This window comes from Chanodichthys erythropterus, chromosome 1 (genome assembly GCF_024489055.1).
Source record: "Chanodichthys erythropterus isolate Z2021 chromosome 1, ASM2448905v1, whole genome shotgun sequence".
Classification (NCBI taxonomy): domain Eukaryota; kingdom Metazoa; phylum Chordata; class Actinopteri; order Cypriniformes; family Xenocyprididae; genus Chanodichthys; species Chanodichthys erythropterus.
Genome location: NC_090221.1, coordinates 3,039,468 through 3,067,432, shown reverse-complemented (window position 1 = coordinate 3,067,432; position 27,965 = coordinate 3,039,468). Strand labels below are relative to the sequence as shown.

Genomic DNA, 27,965 nt, shown 5'->3' with positions numbered 1-27,965 from the left:
CATCTTGTTTAACAAAAGACAACTTTTAATAACATGTTTTTACTCCAAACTCATTTCATAAAGACTCAATCTTCTGTTTATTCAGCTACAGCATGTGTTATCTTCTGCTGCAGGGCATATTTTGATTTTCTGCATTTACTACTGATCACAGAGCCGTAAAGCTCTGACAAGCTGACAGCCTTTGCCATATTGCATTCGATTTTATCGCGATAAATTGTGCAGCCCTAATATCAGGTGCTTCCTGACAACATATTTAATGTAAAAGTACTTTTGTTCAGCTAAACTATTACATTGGAAATAGCATATGTTTGGCGAAAACCTCGTATCTTCGCATATCTTTTTTTTTTTTTTTTTTGCATAAATCATTACTATACAACACCCTTTATGTATTTTTGTGAAATCCATGTTTCATGAGGTGCATTCGGAGAATGTTTTTCCTGAATAACGGCTCGGTGTGAATAGTGCTCAAAAGAACGTCACTTCATCTTCTCTGACAGGCGTCCCGCACATGCAGCTGACATAAACCACACTTTCAGTAAACAAAAAGAAAATCCTATCCAGTGATGAAGTGTTTTCTGTGTTGACAAATCTTTTGCGATGTCCTACTACTAGTCGCGATTTGCACACAACGCGTCAACGTCTACTAATGTCCGATTCGCGACCTAATGACTCATTTGAACATTTATTTTAATGAATCATGAAAACAACTGATCTGCCCACACGGTCTAAGATGAATCATTTACTCGAACAACTCTGAAATGAGAACATAAGTGTGCTCACCCCATTCAGCAAGAGTGGTTAGTAAAATTAGCCTTAATATGAATCAAACAACAAAAGAAAACCAGAAAATCACTCACCGTTCTTGATTGAATAACTTTAGTCGCTTTAATAAGAACACATTTCTTACTTGAATGCTGCTGTTAAATGCTCTGGCAAGGAGATAAACATGGCGGACTATGTCAAGCTCACTCAGGAGAGGAGCTATGCTAATAGGGTAGATTCTGTCACCAGTCATGGGCGGGGCTTCTTATGTAAGATAGGGGGAAATCTGGAACCGCTTGTTTGGAGAGACTGTTTATGATTTATGGGGATTATAAAAAAAGAAGTGGGTGGATTTTTACCATTTATAAGCTGGTTGTTTAGACACACATTAGTGTTCAAGCACCTTATAAAAGTGAATTTTGCATTATAGGTCCCCTTTAAAAGCTGATGTCATTTGAGACGGAGCACTATATGACTCAACATGCTCTCCAGAGAAAGCAGGTCTACAGACTTCCTGCCGCAGTACTTGCCCTGCTGCCCATTGATGCACATCTCAAGACCTCCACTGCATAGAAGCTCAATTCCCATGCTGTTCACACAGTCTCTGTCTTCACTCTCACATGGACACTACCCCCAGATATGCCTTGAAATATTCCAGCCAAATCCCAGCTGGCAAATTCAGAACGGATAGGAAAAATAATAATAATAATAATAATATTGTCCAGAAAAAAACATTTGCTAGAACTTGAAAAAAAAAATCACCTGAGAATCACAGAACACCACATGTGGCTGTACGGACATGCCATGTTAGAGATTCAGTGACAGTGCCAGGCAGGGAGAAGGTGAGCGGTCATGGTTTACTAGCTCTTGTTCACAGAGTGAATCTCACATGCTGAAAACACGCGTGATGAAAGAGCAGATCCATTAAGCTGGATTGGTTTAATGTGGCGAGCGAGATGTTTTGATGGAAATGCATTGTTTTGGAGCGAATGGGTGATCCCTGCACCATTACGCCACAGCAACTGTTTGCTGCAGACAAATGTACACATCCTCCAAACAAAGCAAGCATACATGAATAATGTTATCCTGACAGAAGATGTTTCATATAACGTATATGTACTGGCAGGACTTCCAACAATGACTATGCTCGAGAAGGAAATAAACCCACAAAGAGATGACTACACCTAGTCACCCACAAAGAGATGACTACACCTAGTCATCGGGCAGAGAAAAGATGGAAAGTGATGATAAATTGAGGCAGATCTATTTAAAAAATAAGTCTGTGGAACATCTGAAGGAAATGAAACCGAAAACACAGACAAAAGAAATTGGATGCAAAAATACCTCTAAACTGAGTGTGCTGCCTAAAAAGCATCAGGGAGAGAGTGTGTGTGTGAGAGAGAGAAACACAACAAGAGGCACTATTATGGTGAAAGATGGAAAGGCTTGGTTTGAAAAGAAGACAAGAGAGAAAAATACTGTAGCTACTGAAAAGCAGCAGAATTAGTCCCATTCTTTCATCTTTTTAATGATGAAAAATGAAGAGTAAAGGTCAGCGCTGAAAGCTTATCATCTTGTTACATGAAAACAACAGCTATCTGTTACAGCACCCATTACAGCTAATTTTACAGAGCGACTTTGATTCCGGCTGATGATTGGACAATGCAGATATCTGGAAGTAACCCCATCCTCCAAAAGAAAACAAGCTAGATTTTTTTTTTTTTTTTTTTACATGTTCTGAACAAAATGTGAGTGGTGCACAAAATGAAATGTGAGAGTGTTTCAGACAAGATGACAGAACTGTCACTATAGCTCACATTTGTTTTTATGTCTTGTGATGATTAACAGTTATGCACTGTTGTTGTGAATTTTAATGAAAAAGTGTCACCAAGGTGCCTTAAAATAAATAGAGTTTGTAATACTCTTGCAAGCGTCAGTTAGAAAGGCATTACAATTAAAAACAAATCACTATATGCTATTGTTTTCAAGCAAAAATAGTGTTTTTAAGATCAGAGTTGTAACTGAGTCAAATATAGCTGCAGCATAATTGACTATTATATTTTAAGTATACATTTACCAAATTACATTTTAAAATATATTAAAATATTAAAAAAAAAAAGTTATTTTAAATTGTAATTATCTTTCAGAACTTTACTGTTTTTTTGATTATTTAAAGTACACATGAAATCAAAATTGACCTTATTTATTTTGTTAGCTCAAATTGCTAGTATTGTGGTGAACAATTCATCCGTGCAAGTCAATCCACACAAAAAAATTGTTTGGCTTCGTAATATTTAATCAAAATCTGAAAATGCTCCTCCCCTCTGCAATGGTGCCCCTTCTCTAATGACATCAGTTTGACGGCTTGGGTTGAAATCACTTAAACCACTCCCCTCCGACCGTTAGTCCGCTATGAGCGAGAGACGGAGAGGAGGAGCACTAAAGTAAAACTCTGCCCTCCGTTTCACTTGGAAATACGTCACAAGACTGGGGAAAAGTCGTTTGCAACTTCCGGTTCACGCGGACTTTAAACAAATGCTGTCTTACAAAGAGTATAAAAGACTACTTTCAAAAACATTACAGAAAAAAAAATGTTACCAACCCCTTACTTTTGAAAATTGTTCAAAACATTAAGGGCCCTATCATACACCCATCGTTTCAGCCCGACGCAGTTTTCTTTTTCACGTCCTGCGCCACGTAAATGCACTCGCGCCCATCTGTTCGCCCATGGCTGTGCTGGTCTGAAAACGAGGTGTGTTCAGGTGCATTGTTGGCGTGTTGCTATTTTGAGGAACTGAAAATGACTGCACCATTGACCAACTGAAACCTGCTCTAAATGTCAATGGCGCAGTATTTTTTTTTTGTTTGTTATTAAAGGGCGTGTTAGTAATATGCACGTATAGGTGGGTGCGCAACGTGCATACACTCTGCTTGTTACACATACAGGGTGGCGCAGCAGCACAAAAACATTTTTAAATATTAAAAATAAAAGTATTCCTCTCTGGAGAAGCATTCAGTCTTTCTGCTTGCAAATTCTGCCATGTAAATAACGAATCCGCCATAGTGCAAGCGCACTTGGCTATTAAAGAGAAGGTGAGATGATACTCCGATTGGTTTATTGCACGTTACACCCAAAACACAACCATGACTCATTAAGAGATTAGGTACAACCCTTTTGAACCATGCGACTGGTGCGCTGACCATCGTTAAACTAGCAAAAGATAATTTTGGACATGCCCCTAAGTTGCACCTGCGCCATGCGCTTCAGTACATGCGCTTAGATCATTAAAGTGGGACCCTAAATGTACACTGATAAAAAATAAAATAATTTGTTGTGGGGAAAGTACAGATGGACCAGTAGTCTTGTTATTGAGCACTACATGGTGAATGTTCTTCTTAAGTGTGCCACAAAAGAAACAAATGCATCCAGGTTTGGAAAGACATGAGGGTGAATAAATAATGACAGAATTCCAATGTTTATGTGGACTTTCTCCAAAAATGGGCCCAAGTTTTAGAGAAAATTGGGGCGGGTAGAAATGTAAGAAGGTTTTGTGCTAAGTTGAATGTAGCAGTGAGTTGCCCTTCAAGACAGAAAATCTATGCTGGTATTTGAAGAGTCTTTAGCCTTTAGTCAAGCATAAGCTCCATGCTTGTTATCAATATCAAGTTATCAGGCAGTTCTAAAGGTTGCCCCTTAAGTTGACCAAAATATCTGTTTGCCAATTTCACACTGTGTATCGTGAAGTCCAAGCATTTGAGAAGCCCTGGTGATGATGGAACGAATCGTGTCCAGGTTCCAGCAGCTTGTTCTATCGACTGATGTTGTGAGGCTGGCATTATCACAGTCTGAGAGCTGCTGCCACCAGGATCTTATCAAGGGCAGCCAATTATAAAGGAAAGGAGGTGAGCTGCGTTAAGGAAATGTCAGCAACTCCATAACCTCCAGCTCATCTTATCTGTCCTCAGGAGCCATGTGTCTCTTCCGTCTCTGTCACCACACAGACTGAACCTTCGTTGTCAAAAAGAAGTACCTTAAAAAAAAAAAAAAAAAAAAAAAAAAAACGGAATCAAAGACAAATTAGTGCAATTAGTGACAAAACCCCTGTGCATGACGTTCTGATTTATTAAACAGGAAGATGTTTAATAAATGATAAATTGGTGCCTCTGCCTGCTGTTTGGCCCAAAGATTCATGCCCTTTTACAGGGCAAGAAGAGAGAAAAAACATTTAGTTCTCTCAGTCCCCATCAAGCAGCTGAGATGAGGGACGTCTCAGCACGCTATCTGTCTATCAGCGCTGAAGTCAATGATCCGATTCGTCACTGTGGACAAAGACCGTTCCAGGAGCCAGAGGATGCTGCGACAAACACTCATTAGCGTGTGCTAATGGTCTGCCCAGCTGAGTTAGAGGATATCTGCGCATAAGGAAAGGCGTAAAAGTGTAGACGCAGATAGCAGCAGCTCTGCCTGTGAATGACAAGCCGCTCTTACGAGAGCTATCGAGCATGTGTCCTTGCAATGATGGGGCGTTTGACGCAGAGATCGGTCAAGTGGCTGTCAGAGGCAATGGGCTCAAACCTAGATCTGCCACATCACTTAACATTAAGCGTGACTGAGACACGATGCAACCCCGTCTGACATTCCACACTCTCCAGCCACTCAACGGGCTCGCAAAGATAAATGCATGAAGCGTTTCCTGCAGAAACGGAAGAGCTTTTTCCGTTGGTCTGATTTTGAGGAACGGAGCCAAGCGCGGCTCATATCAGAGACACCTGATGAGACTGGCAGACAGCCTGAGAGAGACAGTGATTCTTAAATGCAGAAGGATAGCGAGTTGATTGACATGTCTATGATCACATATCTCCCCCCGGTATGACAGGCTTTCAGGTCCAGCTCTGTGACTTACTGACAGACTGATATCTAATGGGAAGCAAAAATCTCAGAACAAAGTGAATAAAGACAGAAGAGAACTTTCTAACTTGCACATACAACTATCTCATTTTCTAAATAAATTTAAAGGGGACCTATAATGCCTCTTCTCACAAGATGTAATATAAGTCTCTGGTGTCTCCAGAATGTGTGTGTGAAGTTTCAACTAAAAATACCCCACAGATTTATTATAGCTTGTCAATTTGCCCCTATTTGGGTGTGAGCGTTTTTGTGTGTGTCCCTTTAAATGCAAATGAGCTTTTGCTCCCCGCCCCCTTTCCAGAAGAGGGCGGAGCTTTAACAGCTCAACAACAACAAAGCTGGAGAATCTCACGCAGACAAAATGAGGAAAGTGTTCAGCCTTACATTGTTCAAACCGGAGTCGACACTGATGGAGAGACTCAGGAAGAAGTTACAACTTTTAGACGTTTCTGAATGGTTAGTGGATAAATTGATGTAGTTGCTGTGGAGTTGATTCAACTCATCCACTAGCATGTGCCGTCATGTTCATCTTTTGTGCAAATCCAGCATTGAATTGACCCTCGTTTGTGAATTTGGTAACTACAATCGTTGGGAATGTAGTTTAGGCAAGAATTAAGTTATTTAGACCTCAAATATGTGACTCGCATATAAACATAGCACCTATTTTACAATTTGTTTAGACTCTTTCGCAGATGCGAGCTCCAGGCTATCAGCAGCGGTTCAGCACTCGTGTACCCTAGAGAGAACAGCTTCATCTCGGCCAGTCCTTCGGAAATTTGCTGCTTTCATAAATAGATGTATATGATTGATTAGTAATAAACATATCCAATACTTTTGAATGCTAGTGTATCATGGTTTCCACAAAAATATTAAGCAGCAAAAACTGTTTTCAACATTGATAACAAGAAATGTTTCTTGAGCACTAAATAAGCATTAAAATGATTTCTGAAGGATCATGTGACACTGATGACTGGAGTAATGCAGTAAGAGCATTAAAAAAAAAAATCGTAATTATTCCACATTATTGATCCGGTGTAGAGTACTTATCGACCGTTATAAATGATAAACACTTTTCTTAGGCCTTGCTTGCTGAATAGACGTTTTAAGATTCCAGTAAAGATTATAATTAGAAAGTTATGAATAGACAACACCTCTACAGCAGAGAACTTGAAGCTGACATATTCCAATTTTTCTCCCCTTGAGTGAGAGACAAGAGAAACATCTGTTTTGAGTAGCTCTTGACCAGTATGTTTACATGTCTTTTCAAAGAATCATGTCCCTTTTGTGACACACATCCCCCGAGACACGTTGAAGGTTGAATTGTAGACCTCTGAAAGGCGGGAAAGAAAAGGAAATTGTAATACTTGAATGCCTGAGGGACTGAACAGGCACAAAGGTTGGAATGCTAAAAGAGATGCTGTCATGCCACTGCTATGGCAACATCCATTTCAAAGAGAACCGCTGTGTTCTTTAATGGCGTAAGATACACTGTATCTTTTCTTTGATCTTGTCAAAGGCATTCGCATTCGTGACTTTACTGGCTATAAAAATCAGCCAGTGAACAATAACTTGTTGCATAGTGATTCACATCATGGCATCATTCAGGAGATATATTGATATCCCAAAAAACGAAAATGGACTCTTATAAAATTTAAAATATGAACTGCCATCATCTCAAACCCTCACACCCACACACAGGGAATGATATATTCACTGACACAGAGGGATGCAGCAGGGATGCCAGAAGGACTGTTACTTTGGTACCAACATCAATCCATCTATCTATCATATCTTATGAGTGAACGAGTATCTATCTACCTATCCTTTCATTCACTCATCAAGTGAATCATCCATCTGTCCATCCGTCTGTCCAACCATCTGCCCACTCGTTCATCCGCCCACCCGTTCATCCACCCATCCGTCCATCCATCATCCATCCGCCCATCTGTCCATCCATCCATCCATCCATCCATCCGCCCATCTGTCCATCCATCCATCCATCCATCCATCCATCCGTCCGTCCAACCATCCGCCCACTCGTTCATCCACCCACCCGTCCATCCATCCATCCACCCATCCATCCATCCATCCGTCCGTCCGTCCATCCAACCATCCGCCCACTCGTTCATCCGCCCACCCGTCCATCCATCCATCCACCCATCCATCCATCCGCCCATCTGTCCATCCATCCATCCGTCCATCTGTCCAACCATCCGCCCACTCGTTCATCCACCCACCCGTCCATCCATCCATCCACCCATCCATCCATCCATACACTCGTTCATCCGCCCACCCGTCCATCCATCCATCCACCCGCCCATCTGTCCATCCATCCATCCGTCCGTCCGTCTGTCCAACCATCCGCCCACTCGTTCATCCGCCCACTCATCCATCCAACCATCCATCCTTCCATCCATCCATCCACCCACCCATCCGTCCGTCCAACCATCTGCGCACTCGTTCATCCACCCACCCGTCCATCCATCCATCCATTCACCCATCTGTCCATCCATCCATCCATCCGTCCGTCCAACCATCCGCACTTGTTCATCCGCCCACCCGTCCATCCATCCCTGTTTGAACAGCTCATTATGAGCATCACCGTAGTACCCATTACTGTTCAACTATTCATTAAACAAAGATAAATTCAGCCTAAATAAAGGGGATATTTGGGAGGCAGTATGTTATACTGATGTTCCAGACAGAAGCAGGCACACAGTGTTTACAATGGATAGCAATTTACATCACAATGTTCCCAATACACTCTGGAACGACGAGTTCAGCCCGACACACAAAACAGAGCATAATCAAACACACAAATTCCATTAAAGCCTCTCATGCTGTTTTATTTATATGCCGAATGATTCAGAGAGACAAAAAGAGTACCAGGATATGGGACAGACGTGAGACAGGGAGGTGTGGCCTTAGAGTAAAGTCCCAGACAAACGCAAAGAGGATGAAGCTTCCAAGCTGATAGATGGTGGGCAGGAGGAGAGAAACGCAACTAAGAAAATATGGGTAGATATCCTTTCTGGGCACAAACAACACCTCTAGTGACATGAATCATTAAAGGATAGCCTGGAAATAGCATCTGAAGTTGGGAAGGTCAGACAGGGCGTCTGTCTTCCTACATTCAAAAACAGCTCCCTGCCGACGGGGTCTGTGGCTCCACCCAGAGATCGTGCACAATCACTGACAAAGATGATACATCTGGCTGAAGGTGAACCACAGTGCAATTGCCAATTAAAACTAACGAGAGCTGGTGTGTGACACATTTGTCATGATCATCTGAAAGGATGAGCAAGAGCTGGGATATAATGGTTTCATCATTGCTATGTAAACCATTTCCTTGGGAAATAAACAGCAGATCTCTTTTACTACAGACTACAGACACTGTATTCAACTGATCCAGCTGCCACATGTGGCTTATCCCACACTACACACCACCAATCCCAATCCAAAACAGCACAATCCAAATGATCCTCAGATTTAGTATCCGAGGCCCAACTCATCTATGCTCTAGAGACATGATTTAGGAACCAAATGAAGAGTTTTGTGATAATACTTCAATGTTCTGCCTCAGTGTTCCTACCGTAGTGATCAATAAGCATTTTTAGAGACCTTAATTAAATGTTGGTGTGCCTGGGGTAGTGTAACTAGCTTTTTAATCAGGTTCACAATGGGTGAGAATAGGCTGAATCACAGCTTCAATGTGCACTATCCAATAGTCACCTGGAAGAAGTGAACCACTAGTTTTAACGTCTTTTACTAAAATTACATAAATATAACCAAGTAGCAAGTGCTTTGAGACCTTTAAATGTACAAGTACAAAGATGGTGACTATAGAAATAATACTGGATGTATGTTTTGTTCTTGGGCCAAGAGTCCTTGAGATATAGGATACTAGAAAAACTATGGTCATTTCTGAAAATTTTGCACTTTTCACTTGAACCCCCCAAAAATAAGGTAACTGGGAAAAATTAAACCCTTCAAACACACCTCCATCTTGAGCCCAAAACAGGAATAAGACATGCTTGAACACAATTGGTTGTCTTATTCCTAAATGAAGGGAAAAACAGCATTGTCTGGGATGTGAAAGAATAACAGTGAAGTGCCTTGGGACAGGTTAAGGTGAAATCTGACGTAAACAACAGACAATATACCAATATTTCACAGATTTAAAGCTTTTGTGGATAAAGTGCTGCTGGATGTTTTTTAATAGGCATTATCATGGACATGTTACCCGAGTGTGACAGATTGGATTCATCTTGCATGTTGTCATTTGCACTCCCGACACAAATTACAATATTTCTGTTGCTGGAGCTTCTATATCGTAAAACAGACAGTTCTAAACCCTTAGAACAGGGATGGACAACTCCGGTCCTGGAGGGCCAGTGTCCAGCAGAGTTTAGCTCCAACCCTAATCAAACACACCTGAACCAGCTAATCAAGGTCTTTAGGATTAGTAGAAAGTTATAGGCAAGTGAGTTTTTATCAGGGATGGAGATAAACTCTGCAGAACACTGGCCCTCCAGGACCGGAGTTGTCCGTCCCTGCCTTAGAACTTTCAAATGATGTATAAATTATATTTTTAAGATTTTTAGACAGTATTCAATATAGCAAATGTAAACCATAGTAAACAAAGTGACATCAAGACCAAGGACAGGTCAGTGCATGTTAAGAGGTTAAAACTACACTAACATGCTTTTTTTATGCCTACAAAACTATTTAACACAATAAAAATGGTGTCAAAATTAGTTTTGGTTTTTGATATATGGTGTATAATATCATTTGAAACTTTTACAAACCACCTGCTGTGAATGAAAATGCTTTTCTCATCACATTAGAATGTGCTGGGACATTATCCCTATAAATTATTTATAATCATGATGCATAAAGATTGCAAAACCTTTGTCCAAAATTTTATGAACTGTGGTTGTTCACTTTACATTCAAATCAAACAATCCCTTTCTGTTTAATTGGATGATTCCTTGCCAGTAACAGCTGAAAAGTAACTCAGACCTCATGCATTTCAGCATCTGACTGACATTTTATTTTTTTGTAATATATACTGCACCAATGCAGGGGAACACAACAACACAGCACACTGAATGTATTGCTAGTGAGGAATGTTGTGCGGGGCACAGACCAATGCGACAAGCTGAGCGCAGCTGCAAGCAGTGTGGGATAGCAGACAGGAAGACACACATTAATGAGCGTGAGCACCGAAAACTGAGGCTGGCAGTGAAGGGTGATTCGTCGTTTCCTCCTCGATGTGTCTGTGAGTGGGAAACGGATGAATCCTCACAGGTGAAAGTCTAGTAGCTGACAGCCTGTGCGAGGAGCCTGCCCGGTGTGGGTCAACGGCGATGCTCGATAAAGCTCTGACAGAAAGAGGAAGGCAATCCTAGCTTGCAATTCACCTGTCCAAAGCAGGGGCCACATGTGACAGCAGCTATTGAGAAAGAGACCGAACAGTTGAACCCCTGCATCCAGGCCCATCAGTCTGCGGCCACTGAGACTCACTCCTGAGAAATGCTCTGAGAAGGAGGGCATCTGGAAAATGGGCTAATGAGTTTGCGCCGGTCCAGGACACCTTGCAGAAAGCAGCCAGCAGAAACAAGCTATTTCCCAGCAGCATTTCAGAGTCTATAAAGGAGCTAACATGGAAGCCAAGCCGCCAGTGTATCTCAGTTCACATGCATAAAAATTATACTTGTGAGGCAAAAACAGCAATCTCATGCTAATGAAAAAAATCACACTCCAAATATAAGCAGAGATTCTGCCAGACACACAGTGATAAAAGGACATTAAAGCGCTACATGTTAGCACAAGCGTTCTAATTCCTAACCGGTGGCAATCACGGTTCTAGATGAGAGGCTGTTCGCCAGCTGTACCGAACGATTATTTAATATGTATGCGGAGGCCTCAAGCTGCGTGCTGATGAGACGACGACTCGCGTCTGGATGTGCAATGATGACTGATGCAAATGGAATAATCCCTCGCTAGGCAAGAGATGGGGGCACAAATATTACAGATGAGGATGACATTTACCATTTGCTCAGCTGTACAATTCACTCCCACAGATCATTGCATCTGTTAAAGGTGCCCTAGAACCAGTTTTTACAAGATGTAATATAAGTCTAAGGTGTCCCCTGAATGTGTCTGTGATGTTTCAGCTCAAAATACCCCATAGATTTTTTTTTATTAATTTTTTTAACTGCCTATTTTGGGGCATAATTAAATATGCACCGATTCAGGCTGCGGCCCCTTTAAATCATGCGCTCCCTGCCCCCCGAGCTCTCGACTATAAAACAGTGCATTTACAAACTTCACACAGCTAATATAACCCTCAAATGGATCTTTACAAAATGTTCGTCATGCATACTGCATGCATGCGTCGGATCATGTGAGTATAGTATTTATTTGGATGTTTACATTTGATTCTGAATGAGTTTGATGGTGCTGCATGGCTAAAGCTAACATTACACACTGTTGGATTGATTTATAAAGAATGAAGTTGTGTTTGTGTGTTTGTCCACATTTAACCGTACATTAGCAACATGTTAACGAAACATTTAGAAAGACAATTCACAAATATCACTAAAAATATCATGTTATCATGGATCATGTCAGTTATTATTGCTCCATCTGCCATTTTTCACTATTGTCTTTACTTGCTTACTTAGTCTGATGATTCAGCTGTGCACAGATCCAGACGTTAATACTGGCTGCCCTTGTGTAATGCCTTGAACATGAGCTGGTATATGCAAATATTGGGGGCGTACATATTAATGATCCCGACCGTTACGTCACAGTCGTTATGTTGAGATTCGCTTGTTCTTCTGAGGTCTTTTAAACAAATGAGATTTACGCAAGGAGGAAACAATGGTGTTTGAGACTCACCGTATGTCATTTCCATGTACTGAACTCTTATTATTCAACTATGCCAAGGTAAATAAAATTTTTGATTCTAGGGCAACTTTAAAGAAAAATAGATAGTGAGAAAAGCCATTGCCTCTGCCACATCAGAGGTGAGCGATATGAAAATGAGCACTGTGCTTGTTATTGGTTTGTTGTGAGAGTGTTTTTTTCACAAGTTTGGCTTCTGCAGAATACTTCTCATGTTTTAGAGAGCAGTGTTATTTTCATCAACAGCACACACCCAAAGCGCACAGCCGTGCTCACAGAAGGCCGCCTCTTCTGCACACAAGTACTGAATTGAGCTCTCTTTCGCGTCTTTTCAAGCCTGAATGGACAAATACACACAACATAATGTAAAAATATCCATTTTGGAGAGTATTCATGTAAACAAAGTTGGTTTTGTCTTAAGAAAACAGTATTGAGAATACTGGATGTGCATCAGTGCATTGGATCCCAGTATTCAGTCTTAAAGTGACAGCAGCCTAATAAACCTGCTGCCGTCTGTGCCCTTAATATTAATCAAACAACAACAGAGAGAGAAAATAACTCACTGCTCTTTAATAGCTTTAATAAGGATTAATTATGTTTAATTTAAACAAATAAATATGTCTGCTCGAAAAAAATGTTTGTTATAAACAATGCATTTATCATTCATTGAAAAGAAGACAATATGTTCTTCTATAGGAGAAGTGGTTTTATTTAATATAATGTTATATGTCACAACAGTTAAATTTATGTCTGTATTGAATGTTCAAATTTTAATATCATTCATATTTAACAGGTTAATAGATGCTTTCTCCAGGAGTTTATAATGGGTTTGGGAATTTTAAATGCTTAATTGGTGCATTACAATTTAACTAAACCCATAGTTTTCAGCTGACTAAAACCAGACTAAAACTAAAACAATTCAGATGACTCTAAATTGCATTTTAGTCAAAAGACTAAGACTACAATTAAATGAAAATTTGCAGTCAAAATTAACAATTCTGGAGTGTATAAAAATATTTTCTTGATTAATTTCAAAAAAAGTTGTGGCCACGAGGTTACGACATTGAGCATTGGTGCTTGTATGAGAAACATGGATTTAAAAACTGTATTGCATAGACACAGATTTCATAAACTGATTAGGTTCCAATTTCAAGTCGTTTGGGGTGTAACAATACACTCAATGTCACAATTCAGTTCAATACATGATACTGATCTCACAACATGGAAGCTGAACTGTTCTGAGTTTACCATATTTAATGGTTCATCAAAATAAAGATCAATTAAGAATCAATATTGGTTTATCAAAATGAAGATGGATGAAACTAACTGATTAATCAATTTTGTCAGCCCAGCTCTATCAAATACAGACTTTGCTATAAACTAATCCCATTCCACCCTCTTCTATAATTTCCTGTCCTCTATACTTTCACTATCAATAAATGTCAACCACCTCCAAATCAAATGGAGAAATCTAGTGAAAATCTGGATGCAGGAGTAATTGACACGAGCGTCAGTGGGCGTCCACATCAATATATCCAGCCTTGACACTCACATCCCCAAGTCTGCACACGAACACACATCAGATCTATAGTAAACCCAGCAGGCTTGTTAATCAACTCTAGTTTAAGCCCACCTGAGGTATGCTCGACTGACACACATATTGAAAAGTTAAGGGTTCACATCCTGAGAGTCTGAGAACCAGCTCAGATCACTGCATGACATCAATAAAACTAACTTTTATAAATGTCATCTCCAATTAGACTTTATCGGATGCTTGGTGGTGGGGCGGGCGGGCTACCAGAAACAAGAGTACCTGTGGAAATTCTTTCTTTTGGGAATCAAATGATCTGCAATTTCCACTACTTTATTAGGAAGTCCTCACAGTACACTGACTAACACTTGAAAGCCTTCAGCCTATCAGAGAGAGGCATTCTAATGGACTTGTGATACCATCACAGAGAAGTGGAAGAGCTGCCGCCGTCCCTGCACACTTAATGAATAGTATTAGGACAAAACGGCAGCTTAACAACTTCAATAGGGAACAGCCAGTCAAATCTGATTGCCGCAATTTCTATCTATAAAAGACCTACAATAGCCAGAGGCTTGTGGTCACGGTCTGGCAGCTCAATCTCTCTCTTCTTTTTCTCAGGCTCAGGCCAAAAATTGTCCTTTCAAACCTCTGACAAACGAGTGCAGCAGCTTTTATAGCAAAATAACATGCAACTAGGATGTATATTTGGTAAACTTTACTTTGATAGACCACTTTAGACATTCTCCTAACTATAAGTACCTTTGCAACTACCAGTCATTAGAGTATTAGTAATACTCTACTCTTAATATCTACTAACACTAAACTTGAAGTGCCCCAACGGACATTAAGAAACTTTGCAAGTACATCTCAACATATTCTAGTCTACTAATATTACCATTATAGAAAATGAATTTAGTTGAAATGCAAAGTTACTTATATTTAGTAGAATGTCTAAAGTGGAAATAAAGTGGAAATGCACCATTGTCCATTTTGGTATGCTACACCTAATTTCACTTCCCAATGCCACTTTTTATTGCTTCATAATATGGGTTGCAAACAACATAATGTTTGCTATTTTAATGTATGAAGGGCTTGGAAGACAACTGAGACAGTTATTGTAGATCACAGGAATGCGAGTCTGTCTAGCTAAGAGTGTTCTCAAATGTTTTGTTGTTTTATTCACAAAACATATGAGAAACTCTAAAAACACCACAGGCATTTTTGCAGCTCATTCTCACCAAAAGCAAACCAAAGAGCTGGTTCTCACCAAAGATCAAAGCAGTGACAAAAAACACTGAGTATTCACATACACCAAGAGGTCTTCATTGCTCAAATAAACCATAACCAAAATAAAAGGAAATGGAAAGAGGTGGAATAGAGTTTCAATTATGCCATTATTAAGCCACTTTATGTTGTTCCACAATGGCATTTCCTTTCTTCTGTAGAATATAATACTTCAGTTTGTGCAGACTGCTTTTTCATAATGGGAGCTGGGGTTTCAAAAATGATAAAAAAGCACATTAAAAGTGGTGCAAAAGAAACTCCTCAAGCCATAAGATAGCTTTATGTGCCAAACAGACAAAATGTTTGTTGCTATTTGCTGAAAGTCTTTTACTACATTCAAACATGAAATGTCAAGATTCTTCACCTTCAACAGGTTTGACGTCAATGATCTGAAATGTCTTTGGTTCTCATTTGCCTCATCACTGACATCAATCCTTGCAAGTAATATTTTACAATAAGTCTTTATTTACATTTATTAGTTCACATGAACTAACAATGAAAGATACTTCAAGATTTTGACAATCTTAAATGTAAATATCAACATATACGTTATTAAATATGTTATATTGTTCAATGCACTGTGAACTAACATGAACTAACAATGAACAGTTGCATTTTTATTAAATTAATAAATACTGTAACAGATGTACTGCTCAATGCATTAACGTTAACTAAGGGGTGTATGTTACCCATGAATCATCATGACACACCATATTTTAATCACATAATTCAACTGTGTTTCTCCATGTTGCCAAGAATAAACTCTCATGTTGCTTTTGTTTTGTTAACGTGTTTATGTGAGAACTGAATTTTAAGATCGTAGCCACAATCATAAATGACAATGATGATGTACATGAAGAGCCATGCCTATGATTATTAATGTAAAGTGCACACCCAACATGGCAGAAAACAAGAAAAACTGTCTTTAAATGTGTGTAGGGGTGATGTCCTACTGGACAGAGAAAGAGAAAGACAAAGAAAAGCATTTAGTTCAGTCAGCCATAACTTGTTGGGCTTCCTTAGATCACACATTCAAGCATATCTAGATGGGATATCTTACCCTGTGAGAGGATGAAAACCTGAGAATCAAAGAACACAAGAGTGGGAGCCAGAAAGAGATAGGAGTCTCATTAAAGTACCATTGATGAAAGAGTCTGAAATGCAAGTATAGAGTGGCAGAAAGAAGACAGATGAGGATAAAAGGCAGTCCCATATGATCTAGACATCAGGCGTAACTTCTGAAGAAAAGTCAGTGCTGTTGACATTGATTCTGATACTCATGCTATACGGCAGACTGCTGACTGCTGGAAAACACCACACATTACTGATTTACATGCAAGAAAGTGATCTGACTAGTGTTAGACAACAATTACATTGCAATGAAAGTGAGGCATCAACACTTTCATCATGACTGTGCTAAAAGTACATCAGTTGAAATAGTTACAGTTACACTATCAATTCACAACACCTATGTGAAGTACTTTCAGAAAGCAGTGGAAACTTCACACTTCTGATGAGCTGCCGCTCCTGGCCTTCAATGAAGATTTAAAGTCAACATTCAACAGAACGTGTAGGGCCAGAATCACTGAATCCAGTCATAAGAAAGGAATTAAACTTTAGTTAGTGTGTAATGTTGCTGTTTGACCATAAACAACATCTGCAAAGTTACGACACTCAAAGTTCTTTTTAAGGACTACAATAAAGGCTGGTAGGGACTACAACAAGCTTCTTTCCAGGTTAGTGACATCACACACCTTAACATTTACATAAACCCCGCCCCTGTTGAACATGCAACAAAAGGGGGTGGGGCCATGTTGGGCTGCTTTAGAGAAGAGGAAGAGTTGTTCTAGTAGAGTGTTTTTGTCATGCTGTAATTTTACGCCAAACGAGGGTCAATTCAACACAAAAGATGAACATGACGACACATGCTAGTGGATGAGTTGAATCAACTCCACAGCAACTACATCAATTTATCCACTAACCATTCAGAAACGTCTAAAAGTTGTAACTTCTTCCTGAGTCTCTCCATCAGTGTCGACTGCGGTTTGAACAATGTAAGGCTGAACACTTTCCTCATTTTGGCTGCGTGAGATTCTCCAGCTTTGTTGTTGTTGAGCTGTTAAAGCTCCGCCCTCTTCTGGAAAGGGGGCGGGGAGCAGCAGCTCATTTGCATTTAAAGGGACACACACAAAATGGTGTGTTTTTGCTCACACCCAAATAGGGGCAAATTTGACAAGCTATAATAAATGATCTGTGGGGGATTTTGAGCTGAAACTACAGAGACACATTCTGACTTATATTACATCTTGTGAGAAGGGGCATTATAGCTCCCCTTTAAGTCAAAGAATTAAGCTAAATTTGGATGAATACATAAAAAATTAGACTGTACATTAAATCAAATCACAAGTGTCTGTGTCTGTGAAAATAAAACCGAAAAAAGATTGATTAAACGGCGGTCTTTCCTACTACACATACTGAAGTACACATGCTTTTCACCATTTAATTTGATAAAAAACTATCATCAAATACACTTGTGTGTCTTCACTACAACCCATCAAAATAAACATTTGGTTTACCTTGAAATTATTATAAATATATTACTACTGTACAATAGAATGTACTTCACAAAGTACATTCCCATAGTAATGATAATATTAATAACAGTCCAGTTAATTAAAACAGTATTTTAAAGAATATCACACAATCTTAGAATTTTTCATCCATGTTTTAATTTTAAATGATAAACCATTGCTGTGTAGTACTTTGTCAAAAAATGAAAGGAAGCATCTGAATTTCACTTGATTACATTTTTAAACATTAATTAAATTGTTAAAGTTTTGTGCATTCATTTGATTACCACCATTTTTGATAATAAATTTGTATTAAATCATTAAACAGAATGCAGAACAATTAAAACAGACAACACAGACAAAAAAAAAAAAAAAAAAAAAATCATATCATTGGGCACTATTATTATTATTTAAATAATAAATTGTTAAAGTTTTATGAATTCAATAGATTAGACATGCTTTTCATTAGAAAATGGAAAACATTGAATTTGGGGAAAACATTTCATAGTGTCCTAAACGTGAAAGAACATGCCAGGACTATATTTTATTCTTTGAGAATTGAAAAGTAGAGGCTAAAGTTCACCTTTTGAGCAACTTAATGTATCCCAATAGGAAAATTTTCTTTTGCTCTTATCGCAGCAGCCTTTATTAGATTTACATGATCCGGCATACTTACTGCGTTAACTACCAGCAATACTTCACAAACCACAAATACACATAAGTGCATATACATCCAAACACAGATAGAATTGAGATGGAAAGGGCAGCGATGATTGATGTCCCAGACCACCTGAGGTATACAGACAGAAAACTTTTCACAGCTTGTTATGTAGATTCAATCATTCGCTTCTTTCATGTCGCATACTGAACAGAGACAGCTGAGAGCCGAGTCCCCGTCACCACAGGGCGGGATTCCTTCAAACACACAGCCTTTCATCACATCCCAATCACACATTGCTACATAAACAAGCCAAAAACACACACACGCACACACAGAGAAAAGAAATGACAGAAGCGTTTGAGATCAATACAGACGTTCCCTGTGGGAGAACAGTTTGAGAGGGAGGGTGTGAGCTTCAGGAACCAGACTGATTGATTGAATTGCCGTCAGCGCGTGGCGCAGCATGAGCGCCTGAACGTTTAGCTCGTACATCAGTGAGCGGCTCGTGCCAGGACTCATCTCAACTGTCACAAGTTCTTGGAGAAGTCCCAAACACAATGCCACACAAGGTTCCTGCTGCCTGATACCTGATTATGACCTACAGTCACATAGAAAAAACTGATGTAAAGTTTAGTTTATCATGTATCTAAAGATGTCCAAATACTTGCAGGGTCACATGCAGGACAGAAATAATGTGAGGGAGATGGGGTCAACAGTGCTTCTAGTACTCTCGTAAACCAACTATACAAACATCCACACACTCACAGACGCCCCATCCTACTCTCAAACACCCCCGCACAAGCACTCAGACAGCCCAGCCTCTCCACACCACCTCATTTATCAGTAAAACTGTAGACGGAGAGATCGGTCCTCATCCGGCAGTGCAGTTAATACCACAAGGAACACACACACACATGCCCACAAACTGAAGCAATAAGCCAGACGGGGCTGCCAACCTTTGCCGAGTGCTTCTCCCACACACGTTGCTTACTGTATCGCTGCTTCCCTTGTCTTTTGTCTCAATCGTGTTAGGGTGAGAGGCAGATGCCTCATCTGCACCTCCCCTCCTCAACGCCAATCAATAGTGTTTCACGCCGCACTTCTCAAGCACCACTTACTGTGGGCTAATGGTGCTGAAGGGTTACAGCACAGCAGTGTGAATCAATGCATATATCATGCCACTTGCTACATCCTGAAACACAGAAATAAAACATCTGCTGGCTGATATCCCCCTTGATTTATGTCTCCACTGCAGCTGGCCTAGAGAAAATACTGTGGGTGCAAAAAACAAGTTTTTGCCATTTTTTCCTAAAATGATCTCTCAGGTAAGCATGCAAATCTTGTACAGTCAAATATTCCAGTTCATCAAAGCCACAGCCACTTGGTGTGGATGTAGTGATGTAGGAGTGGGTGACATTTATTTTACAATTTATACATAAACAAGCGACTCAAAAATGAATAGATAAAAAGGTCAAAAGGTAGGCTTGTCACATTTTACGATTTTTTTTAAGACTTAAGTGCATTGCAATAAAACATGACAAAGAAATTACTAGTTTATTGACTCAGTATTAGTTTTTTTTTTTTTTTCTTTTTAATTAGTTGTGGTTATATTTGTTTTCTTAAAAAAATTGTGCATCCATCATTTCCTGATCAGTGTTGTTATTGTTAACCAAAAGTATTAAGTATAAAAAGTATTGGATGGATGGATGGATAAATACATGGGTGGATGGATGGATGGATGGATGGATGGATGGATGGATGGATGGATGGATGGATGGATGGATGGATGGATATATGGGAGGATGGATATATGGGTGGGTGGATGGATGGATGGATGGAGAAATATATGGGTGGATGGATATATGGGTGAGTGGGTGGATGGATGGATATATGGGTGGATGGATATATGGATGGATAGATGGATGGATGGATATATGGGAGGATGGATATATGGGTGGGTGGGTGGATGGATGGATGGATGGATGGATGGATGGAGAAACATATGGGTGGATGGATATATGGGTGGATGGATGGATGGATGGATAAATATATGGGTGGATGGATGGATGGATTGGATTGGATTTAAAAAAGATATATTAATAATAGATTAATTCTATATAAGAAATATTTGAAAATGAGAAAATGAGAAAAAAAAAAAAATGACAATGCCAAAAGCACATAACAAAATTACTATAACTTAAATCAACTCAAAAATAAAAACAGAAAAATGTCATTTAAATTAGTAATACAAACAACATGATATAAAAAAATGACTTGTTTTCGTAAAACAACAACAAAAAAATCTGCAGAAGTACCTCCAGAAGTAAATTCTATTCCCAACCCTAACACAGCCCTCAAAGGACACTTTCTGCATTTTTACATATTCAACAACAACAACAACAGCAACAAAAAATTAGTATGATTTATATGCCTGAGAAAAAATGTCTCCACAAGATTAAAAAAAAAAATAATAATAATAATCTGTTATTTACTATATCCTTTTGTCCCATGATGTAGAGAATACCTGAACCTCTCTCTCTCTCTCATCCCTGCTATTTCCATTGTTAACCAACCCACACTACACTAATTATAAACAACTGATAATTGGAATCTGATTGTTCTGTGAAAAAATTGCTTAACTGGATCACACTCTTTCATTTCTGAAGTTAACATTGCTAATACAAGTGTGTTGGTGTGTGTGTGTTTGTGTGAGCACCACACAACACCTGACAACACTATGACAATAGTGTCTCCACCAGCAACAAGACACAAATAAACCTCCGCATCTGGCAGCAATTCTCAGCTATATGCCAGTTCCTCAGGTGCCTTGGCGATTAATAGACTCAATGTCAGCGTGTTAAACCTGCATCGCATATTGTTGCACATAATTCCACTGAAATATGAAAGCAATGTCTTCCTATGATTCATTAAGACACAAAATCACTGTGGCATGTCATTAGCAATGCTGAAAAGAGAACCAATTGCTACACCGTGTTGGCTTATTACCCACAGATATATATCAGAGGTAAGCAGTTCAAATAGTTCAAAACGTAGAATTAGGTTATTATTTTGATGCAGCTCTCTCTGGTAATGTATGCATTCTGTTGTACAATTTAAGAGAAAAACCTACAACCCCAAGGCTGTTAAAAAGTTATAATAACTCATCAATTACAAAGTTAAAGTGTACACCATGCAAAAAAGCTTCAAGGCTAAAACAAAGACAAAGACAGCAAAAGTGAGAAAGACAGGGATAAAAAAGAAAAGAAAATATGGTTTAAAAATAAACCTTGGTGTGTTTTGTAACACAGAAACAAGTTATGAATGACATAATCAGAGACCTCATTTTTGCCACCAATTGTATGATTTGGACTTTAGGCTGTTTCCACTCATTTCGCTATTATTTCTTTAAATGGGTCACTAAACCGTTGCATTACTGTACATGATGCTCACTTACAAATGAGTGGGTAGAACAGTCAGCACACTTTTAATACTGATTTTAAGCTGTAAAAAGGGGATGCATTCACAGTATCAAAACCAGGTAGTTCACAAAACATTTGCATTTGTGAAACTGTAAAAAAAAAAAAAGGATTATTAGAGTACATTTGACAAGACAATACAATTTGTCTATCTACTTCAAAATTTCACATTTAAATCAATGTGTTACTTGTTTCTTTGGCCGCATTTACACTGCATGGTTCAAGTGACCCAATTCTGATTTTTTGTAGCACAGATTGGATATGACCCATGAACGACAAATGAAACATCTCCAGTTGACTAGCAGAGTATTCATTTAGTTTGTTTGTGTTAAATAAATGGCGATGTAGTGTTGAAATGCGTTGATTTTGAAATCATGCCAAGTGCTCGTTGCGGCTGTTGTCAATGACGGTGACTCGTTCTGTAGAGACTGCCTATTTGTTCCAGTGAAACCATAAAATAAAATGCACACAAACATGTCTCTGCCCTTAATATACAATCACTGATGAACGCATTTGTTTTTAAGGAGTAAAAAAACCTATACAAGAACCTCTGACATGCATAACAAAAGTTCTACCGCCAGACCATTATTACATACAAAAACTTACAGTGGATCTGTGTGCATAATCACTGTTGTGAAGAATTTGTACTATATGATAATTTTGATGTAAGGATGAAACTATTGCATTACAAATGTTTCTATGAATTTCATGTCAGTAAATTAAACTCATTGTACTATTGAAACTGATTTCTTGATATCACAATGCTATTTTTTGTCTGTTTCACCAAGTGTAGTGAAATGCAGATATCAGATACGGATCACTTTTAAAAGAAGATGTAAGCGGGTCAAAAAATCAGAATTGGCCATCAAGACCTGCAGTGAAAATGTGACCTTTGATATAAATTGTGAAACTTACTACCAATTTCTGAGTGAAATTAAATTGTCTAAAAGCAGCCAGTATCTCCCGGTTAAAGCGACAGAGTTCAGGTCACGCTGTAATCAACCTACCAAATGTCCTGTTCAATACTGGAAATTCTCACCCACACGCTCTCTGCAGTGCATCCGTTATCCAGTAACATCAACACCGTGTGGAGGGGGGTTGGTCGTCTAATGGAGTGCCAGCACTAATGAGATGAATCTATCCATTATAATGCTTTAACGAGAGTAAATCTGCATGGCTGGTAATTAGTCCACGCCCCTGCATTAGCTCCACTCCTCGGAGGAGCGACTCTGTCTTGTGTTGCCAGAGGACATCAGAGCAGCTGAATGCATTATGCTCCAGATGCTGTGAATTTTCATCATTTAGATGTGTTTCCATCAGGGAGCGGATTGATCAGGCACGGTCACGGCGGATAAGAGCACAGCATAATGACAGGCCGGGAAGGAAAACTGCTGGCGTTGTTCAAAAAGAAACCCCATTAAGCAGCTCCTGGTTACTAAGCAGACACGTACGGTGCAACTATTTAGAGTGCCTGTGAAGTGATAGATGAGTCGAGGCATTGTAAGATTCGAGACAACAGTCTCGTGACTCAGCAAGCATAATCAAGGGCTTAACAAATCAGACAGGTGCTAATTGCACTGAGCAACTGAGAAGCAAACTGCAGACTTCCCACTGAGTGAGCTGATATTAGTGTTGTGCATACTACAAGTCTTGTTTTTAGTATTTTGGTGCTTTTATTTAAAAAGTTAAAAAAATTAGAGAATGTTGCGAGCCAGATCAGAACTCATATTGTCTACATAAGCATCATTCTGTTAAGCCACAACTCGAACATAATACGGTGTCCTGTTTTTAGTCTCATTACAATTTTGTTTAAAGGAGAGTAGAGAGAATAATAAGAGAGTGAAAGTGAGATCAGGGAATGTTGCAAGCCAGATTAAAACTCATTCTGTCTGCATGAGCAACTCATTACTAAGCCAAGTATACGATGTCCTAAAACATCTTACATTTGGCCTTTTGATGCAGCAGAGCAGGAAATAATTTGAAGGCAAGATGGAATGTCAGATTGAAACCTGCATCGTCAGTATGAGCACCACAGCTCAATGCTAAGCCACAGCACTGACTTACTACAAAATCTTAAAAGCCCTTCTTCAACCTCAGCAGAACAAAAAAAGTTTTTTTTGTTTTTTTTTATTATTGTCTAAAACCCATTACCACACTGACTTCCATTTCAGCAGCCGGACTCTGGAGTGTCTAAATATTCGGTGTATGGTGAAAAGAGCTCATCTAAGCCATTCTCAAATGACATCCTTGCACTAAAGAAAAAAAAAATGTTCTGAAATGGGCAGATTAGATTAACGTTAGGAAGCTTTGATCTAAAGCTCACTGGCTAGCTTTGATCTGCACAAGCAGCTCTTCACCATGACCAGAACACAATTTCACTTCCATTTGTATCAATTCTATGGGCATATACGACGATGAGAAGCTCTGCTCACCGTCACTTGCTGCCATTTATCCCTAATCAGAGTCAAGTCATGAATGGCGGCAGTGTTCCTGAGCGAAAAATGACCATCAAGGGACCAGAGATCAGAGTGGCAAACTTCAAATGGAAATTATATTTACAAAGAGCAGCATGTGTGGAAAATCATGATGGCTGAAATTTACAATTATCAAATGACTTATGACTCTTAAAGGTGCAGTAAGCAATTTCTGAAAAACACTGATAGACAGCACAACAAACTTGTAGCCAATCAGCAGTAGGGGACGTGTCCACTCATGATGGGGGAGGAGAGAGAATGATCAAACCAGCAGTAGGGGGCGTACACACTCATGATGGGGGAGGAGAGAGAGAGCCTATCAGCAGTAGGGGGCGTGTCTACTCATGATTGGGGAGAGGGAGTGAGCTAATCAGCAGTAGGGGGTGTATACACTCATGATGGAGGAGGAGAGAGAGTGAGCCAATCAGCAGTAGGGGGTGTATACACTCATGATGGGGGAGGAGAGAAAGTGAGCCAATCAGCAGTAGGGGGCGTATACACTCATGATGGGGGAGGAGAGAGAATGATCAAACCAGCAGTAGGGGGCGTACACACTCATGATGGAGGAGGAGAGAGAGTGAGCCTATCAGCAGTAGGGGGCGTGTCTACTCATGATGGGGGAGAGGGAGTGAGCTAATCAGCAGTAGGGGATATATACACTCATGATGGAGGAGGAGAGAGAGTGAGCCAATCAGCAGTAGGGGGCGTGTCCACTCATGATGGGGGAGGAGAGAAAGTGAGCCAATCAGCAGTAGGGGGCGTATACACTCATGATGGAGGAGGAGAGAGAGTGAGCCAATCAGCAGTAGGAAGCGTACACACTCATGATGGAGAAGGAGAGAGAGTGAGCCAATCAGCAGTAGGGGGCGTATACACTCATGATGGAGGAGGAGAGAGAGTGAGCCAATCAGCAGTAGGGGGTGTATACACTCATGATGGAGAAGGAGAGAGAGTGAGCCAATCAGCAGTAGGGGGCGTATACACTCATGATGGAGGAGGAGAGAGAGTGAGCCAATCAGCAGTAGGGGGTGTATACACTCATGATGGAGAAGGAGAGAGTGTGAGCCAATCAGCAGTAGGGGGCGTATACACTCATGATGGAGGAGGAGAGAGAGTGAGCCAATCAGCAGTAGGGGGTGTATACACTCATGATGGAGGAGGAGAGAGAGTGAGCCAATCAGCAGTAGGGGGTGTATACACTCATGATGGAGGAGGAGAGAGAGTGAGCCAATCAGCAGTAGGGGGCGTATACACTCATGATGGGGGAGGAGAGAAAGTGAGCCAATCAGCAGTAGGAGGCGTATACACTCATGATGAGGGAGGAGAGTGAGTGAGCCAATCAGCAGTAGGGGGTTTGTCCACTCATGATGAGGGGGGAGAGAGAGAGCCTATCAGCAGTAGGGGGCGTGTCTACTCATGATTGGGGAGAGGGAGTGAGCTAATCAGCAGTAGGAAGCGTATACACTCATGATGAGGGAGGAGATAGAGTGAGCCAATCAGCAGTAAGGGGTGTGTCCTCATGATGAAGTAGGAGAGAGTGAGCCTATCAGCAGTTGGGGACGTGTCCTCTCATGATGGCGAAGGAGAGAAAGTGAGCCAATCAGCAGTAGGAAGCGTATACACTCATGATGAGGGAGGAGAGAGAGAGAGAGTGTCCTCTTGTGATGGGGGAGGAGAGAGAGTGAGCCAATCAGCAGAATTAGGAGGCGTATACACTCATGATGGAGAGGACAGTGAGCCAATCAGCAGTAGGGGGCGTATGCACATGATGAGGGAGGAGAGAGAGTGAGCCAATCAGCAGTAGGGGGTTTGTCCACTCATGATGAGGGGGGAGAGAGAGAGCCTATCAGCAGTAGGGGGCGTGTCTACTCATGATTGGGGAGAGGGAGTTAGCTAATCAGCAGTAGGAAGCGTATACACTCATGATGAGGGAGCATAGAGAGTGAGCCAATCAGCAGTGTCCTCTCGTGATGGGGGTGGAGAGAGAGTGAGCCAATCAGCAGTGTCCTCTCATGATGGGGGAGGAGAGAGTGAGCCAATCAGTACTAGGGGGCGTGTCCTCTCATGATGGGAGAGAGAGTGAGCAAGAGGGAGATTTGAAGACTGTAGAAAGAGAGATGGCCGAGAGACATTACAAAAGAAGGGTTATGATCAGGCAAGAGCTTTAGGACCTGTGTTAATATTAGAAAAGCTTTCCAGTGCTGGAGAGACTGAAGCGGAAAGGCCAGAAAACAGATGCCGAGGTTGAGTTGTTTCTGCTCCTTACATTAGTAACACTGGTTTTGAGTGTCATTGTTTGTCTGGAGGTGGAGTGTTGCTGGCAACAACAAACTCTTGCTTGTATACTCTTGTGTATTGTATGTTCATTCGTTCATCACTTTTCGCTAAGCATTATTTCACTACGCTCCAGCTATGATACAGGGACATGCACTCTTGCATTGCACGTTCATGCATTTTAGGGATGGAGCAATGAAGAGAGGGGTGTGTTTGTTTGGGTTGATTTCAAATATCAACAGTGTAGAAATCTCTTGCTGCACCTTTAAGCAGAACATTGCAGGTTCAATGCCCATCCATCATCCATCTCCATCATCATTTCGGCCCTCAGCAAGGCAATCAACTCCAGAATGCTCCATGGGAATTATCCTTACATTACATTTACAGTGCCGTTTTACAGTGACATTGAATAAATGAAACTGAATAAAAATTAATTCCAAGAGGCTTGGTGATGTGGCAATAAATAAAGATTGCATTTTATCTTAAAATGCTAAACAGGAAAAATAGTGCCTAATTAACATGAACAATTAATCTGATCCAATTAAGTCTCCTTGACAACCAGAAACATAAAGTAGCCTTTTCAAGATTAATTTATTTCGGCTAATCATAATTCAATTAATTAGTACACCATTAACATTAATATGAATATGAAAGGGTTCTTCTTCATTTGAGTCAACCTGTGTCAGAAAGGTTTGTAAAATTCCCTGGGCGTTACTTTTCAAGTTATTGTGAAGGTCATCAGCAGCAGACAGAGTCTCTCTTCATGATTGGCACATATCCAGCGGCTCCCTGACTCTCCTCTGCACTTTGAAAATCCAGACTGCAAGGTGATAGTCATAATTGTGACAAGAAACAAGCAGAAATGCTTGAAACTATTCTACAGGAATATGAATTGCTTGTTTATTTGGTCACTCATTGTATTTAGTGTTGTTTTCCATGCATATTTTCATTAGATTTTTATTTTATTGACCTCATAAATGTCAAATTATGATATCAAAGTGGAAATATCCTGAGGTTTCTGTTCTGATTTTTTAATGAAGGCGATAAATTGAAGTGAACATCTCACAGAATGCAGAAGACCACCAGGCATTCACCTCCCACATTCAAAGGTC

The 27,965-nt window shown here is 40.1% G+C and overlaps 1 protein-coding gene across 11 annotated transcripts in view; it reads right to left on the bottom strand.

The window, feature by feature from the left end:
* Positions 1-27,965, bottom strand: part of enox2 (ecto-NOX disulfide-thiol exchanger 2) — a 274,309-nt gene that overhangs the window by 126,293 nt on the left and 120,051 nt on the right. The window lies entirely within an intron of this gene.